Source organism: Miscanthus floridulus, chromosome 3, assembly GCF_019320115.1.
Source record: "Miscanthus floridulus cultivar M001 chromosome 3, ASM1932011v1, whole genome shotgun sequence".
NCBI lineage: Eukaryota > Viridiplantae > Streptophyta > Magnoliopsida > Poales > Poaceae > Miscanthus > Miscanthus floridulus.
The window spans coordinates 113341015-113346500 of NC_089582.1; positions in this window are offsets into that span (position 1 = coordinate 113341015).

Consider the following 5486-nt stretch of genomic DNA (forward strand, 5'->3'; position numbering starts at 1 on the left):
CCTTCTCGTACTCAGGATTTTATTCCCACTTATTGCAGATGGGCAGATGTATTACGGCTACTGTATCAACTACCTTTATCCTGCGATGGGTGATGCTTAGGACCATGGGCATGGTCATTCCTTATGTCTTGTCTGATGCTTTTGTTGGAGATGATCATTAGCTGGCACTGTATTTGAACTCTGTGTGAGTGTGTGTGGTTTTAAACAAATGGCTTTCGCTACTTCTATTTGAACTCATTTTGTAATAACTATGTTTAAACTCTGATGTATCTGAGATGCAAACTTTTATGTAATATGTGATGGTGATCGCTAAACTTATTACGATCTTGGCTGGGATGTGAGTTGGTTTGAAATCCTTCATGATTTCACGGACTACCGGGTTATACAGGCTTAAGTTTGCTAAATCGTCTGCTCTGGTGGATGATTTTCTTACTTAATTTCGTATAATTGGTCGGTTCTATTACACACATGTTTGATGTCACCAACATTTTGATAATATTTTTATGGGTTAAACTTGTACTAAGATTGCCTAAATTTCTAACAATCCAAAAACTTGATAGGCATTTTTCGGTAGTCGGCTTTGCGGGTATGCTAAAACCAAATGTTTTTTAGGACACACATTACAAGATGTGGCGTCAGAGATGCATTTTATGGTTGACTGCTATGCACTGCTACTTTGTTGTCGAACCTAGATCAGTTGGACCGCATACTGTTGAGGAGGTGCATGCATTCCAAGACGCTGATACTACATTCAAGGGGGCCATAATAAGCGTGATAGGAGACTCCATAGTAGATGCATATGTGACTCTGCAAACTGGTATAGAGATGTGAGATGCACTTGAGGCCAAATATGGAGTGTCTGATGCTGGTAGTGAGTTGTATGTCATGGAGCAGTTTCATGACTATAGGATGGTTGATGACCGTTCTATGATTGAACAAACTCATGAGATATAAACACTGACAAAAGAACTCGAGAATTTTGGTACTGTGCTATCGGACAAGTTTGTGGTGGGCTGCATTATTGCTAAGCTGCCACAGGCTTGGACAGACTTTGCTACTTCTCTGAAACATAAGAGACAAGAGTTTGGCATTGCCGACTACATTGGCTCCTTAGATGTTGAAGAGAAGGCGAGAGTTAAGAATGTCCATGGTAAGAAAATTGTTGAGGGAAGTTCTAGTGCCCATGTGGTGCAGAAAAATCCTCAAAATTCCCACAAGAAGAAATTCAAGCAAGAGCTCAAACAAAAGAACACTACACCTTTTAAAAAGAAGAAGAAGAACAAGGAAAAGGAAAATTGCTTCACTTGTGGCAAGCCTGGGCATTATGCTAGGGACTACGAGGAGAGCAAGTGAAAGCCCAAAAAGAAATATGCAAATATAGTTGAGGCTGATGGAGGAACATCGGGATATGATAATTTATTACTTACGGTTCTTTCAGTTTATCATTCACCTGATTGGTGGGTTGACACATGAGCCAATATTCATGTGTGTGCTGATATCTCTTTGTTTTCTTCTTATCAGGTCAAGAGAAGTTCCTCCTTGTTGATGGGGAATGGAGTGTGCACGGTTGTTCATGGTGTTGGTACGGTCAATTTGAAGCTTACTTCGTGGAAGACCGTGCAACTGAAAAACGTGCAGCATGTCCCCTCAATAAGGAAGAATTTAATTAGTAGTTCTATGTTATATCGAGATGGCTATAAACTTGTGTTCGAATCTAATAAGTGCATACTTTCTAAGTATGGAATCTTTGTGGGTAAAGGCTATGAGAGCGGAGGCTTGTTCCGCTTGTCCTTAACTGGTGCATGTGTTAAGTTCGTGAACAATGTGAGCTGTGATGTTGAATCTAATGTTTGGCATTCACGTCTTTGTCATATAAATTTTGGTTGCATGACTCACTTAGCTGGTTTGAATTTAATCCCAAAATTTGATTTGGTCAAAGGATCTAAATGCCATGTATGCGTACAATCGAAGCAACATCGCAAGCCTCACAAGGCTATTGAGGCGAGGGACTGGCACCATTAGAACTAATCTAGTATGATTTGTGTGAAATGAATGGCGAGTTGACCAAAGGTGGCAAAAGATATTTCATAACATTTATAGATGATTGCACTAGATTTTGCTACGTGTATTTGTTAAAATCAAAAGATGAAGCGTTGAATTATTTTAAGATCTATAAAGCTGAGATAGAAAACCAAATTGAGAAGAAAATTAAACGGTTATGGTCTGATCGTGGGGGAGAATATTTCTCAAATGAGTTTTCTGAGTTTTGCGCGGGGCATGGTATTATTCATGAGAGGAACCGCCATACTCACCACTAACCAATGGGATTGCTGAGAGAAAGAACCGCACTCTAACTGAGTTGGTTAACGCCATATTAGAGACTGTGAGACTATCTAAGGAATGGTGTGGTGGGGCAATTTTTACAGCGTGTCATATCCTAAATAGGGTGCCCATAAAAAACAAAGAAATTACACCATTCGAGGAATGAGAGAAGAAGAGATTAAATCTTTCTTACCTATGAACATAGGGTTGTTTGGCTAAGGTGAATGTGCAAATTAATAAAAAGCGAAAGCTTGGAACAAAAACCGTTGATTCTTTCTTTCTAGGTTTTGCTATTCACAGCGTGAGTTATAGATTTTTAATAATAAATTCTAGAGTGTCTGATGTGGCAGAACCATCCGAAATAATACACTTTCAAAGGCGCTCGTCTTTCACTAGACACTAAGCACCCCGAAAGTTAGCTACATTGGACAGTTTCGTCGAGCACACCCCTCGGGACAACTCAAATCAATCCACATTTTACCTCCAGAATCCAATAATAAGTACAAGCTTACAATACTTAGTCCATTTCATATAATAAGAGTTCTTGGAAATTATTTATTACAATACCAGGGTTTATAGTGCGATAATTAAACAGTGGAATAAAAATCAACATCTAGCGAAAACGATATAAGGATCCGTTTGTGCCCACCAGAAGAACCCTCCACACAAGAGCTACTCATCAAGCTGCACCTGCAATAGGGTAAAATAAACCCTGAGTACACAATATACTTGCAAAACTTACGCGACTAGTGGGAATAGTTTCCCGACTACAAAGGGTATGATAGGCAATATGGTTTGTTGTTTTCTTTTTGTTTGTGAAAAGCATTACTAGAAGTACGTCCTTATGATCAAATTTAATTAGCAGTCATGATTCGGCCTGACAGCCGAGCCTGGCCCAACGTGGAATGTGGGCGCGCGCAGCAAGCCAGGCCAGCACGGAGCGTGGCCCACGACGGAGAGCCCACGCTGGCACTTTAGCAAATGAGCCCTCAGACTTTTCCTGAACCACAACTAGGTCCTAATACTATTTCTTTCTTTCTCTGGTGAATTTACTTAACCCCCTAGATTTTACCAAATTTACCCACGTGTACCCTCGGTCATCCTGTGCACGCCGGTCGCCCTCTACGGCTGTATGCGCTACGATGGGTGGCGGTTAGGGACTCAAAGACGCACTGGCACGAGCTGCAGCGTCTATCCGTGGTGGTGGCGCGACTGTTCTGATGAGCCTACGCCCTCACGGCAAGGTAAAGATGGCGGAGAAGCATCAGTAGCTCACCGTGATGCACTCCCTACTAACGGTTGAAGCAGGGGAGCACTGCAATGGTCTGGCCAAGGGCGACCGAGCGGTGCGGTGGCACTCTGCGATAGACACCGACGCATCACTCCACCGATGACGAGTACCCTAGCCAAAACAATGCGAGCACCAGATAGAGGGAGTCAAGGCGAGCTCAGGGGTATGAGCAATTGAACTGCTACCACGCCTACATGCCTTACCCCCAACCTTCTAGTCACAGTGGCGCACATGATCGGCGGCGAGCAAAAATGCCAATTTGCCGGTGGGTAGTGACCGGCCAGGCTTGAGGGGAAATGGGCATCTAGCTGACTACCTATGCTACTCACTGGTGTGAGGAATTAGACTGAGAAGCCTTGAGCTAGGCGAATTGGAGGAGCGGAGAGCGTGGTGCCTGGAATGTGACAGCGACTCCGACCATGTGCTAGCGTGGCACTACCGATATACACAACCCGTCCTCTCCTCCCTATATCGTAGGTGGGGTGGTACATGCTGTTGTGGTAGTAGAGGTAGACGGGACACAGCAGCGGCGCGACGGTAGGTGAGGTACGTGGCCGAGAGTGTGTGTGCACGAGAGGGCGGCTGCGACCAAGACACACGGCTTAGCGCGATAGAGGAAGTAGAGGGCGGAGCATCTGCCACACTGACCTAGCAATGATGGCCGCAGCCATGGCTCGACTCTGCGCATGGCTCGACAGCCAAATGGTGGCACGTGCACGCATGACAGTGGAAACTTGGCCACAGCCGACTAGAGCCGGCCATCGCGAGGCCAAGGCGCTACGCGGCATGACCTGGGGGCACGAGCTGGCCAGTGGCAGCAGGCCGGCCATGGCATGAGCCTAGTGCCAGCAGCACCCACACATGCGGTGTCCTTGAACTCAGGCCAAGAGGTATCAACTGGTGCCACGCACGCATTTTAAAGCGAAGCAAAAGCCGCTAACGATAACGATCGAGGCACAACTAATTTCCCTAACCTAAAGTGGACATTAACACCCAGCTAACGAAGCAAACCTCAAGTCCAGAGAGCGACCAGAGGGGGATATACAAGAATGCCAACTTGTGTTTGTCGCTAGAGTGCCTGTTCGCGAACGGAGCACCAACAACGCGGTTATAACGTGTTCTAACGAAGTTTGGGCAATTTTAGAGCGGACAACATGACATCCAACACAATGTTGACCTATGCCATGCTCAAGCACTCACTTTGATGCAATCAACAATACCAAAATGTGTAACTAGTGTTTAAACATTTTTGTTAGAAATTAAATGTCAAAATAGCATTGTCTTACTACTGTTCCATACTAGGAAAGCTAAAGATTTCGATTGAGGTTAAGTAACCATTAACTCTTTTGTCGCTATTTTAAATAGATCTAAACCTTGTTAACTTCAACCAACAAATACTTTATGCAATAGTCCATACCTTATACTAACCCGTAGAAGCAAAATATTTAAGCACCATTTAACTAATTCGCTCAATATAATTCGCCAAAAATGGTATTTTAACAATTGTTCAAGTGCTTGCCGACTTAACGAAAAGAGATTATATTAACATCAAGTTTGATTTTTGGGCTCCCAAAATACCAGTTAACAACATCTATTTTCCAAAAGTTAAAGTTGCATTGTCATCTACCAAGTTTGTACTTCCAACTTTATTTAAGTGCCACATACATATTCTATAGTATTTTTGCTTAATAAAAATTGGTTTTAAACCCTAAGCGATATAACATGACTATTGAATCAACTTTTGTTTAGCACTTTTGTTGATAATTTTGAGTTATGGAAATTGATCTACATACTTTATCACATGCATTGACACATAAACATGATGCTCATGACATAGTTTAGCAAGTTGTTTAAGCGGTAACACCGAGGGTGT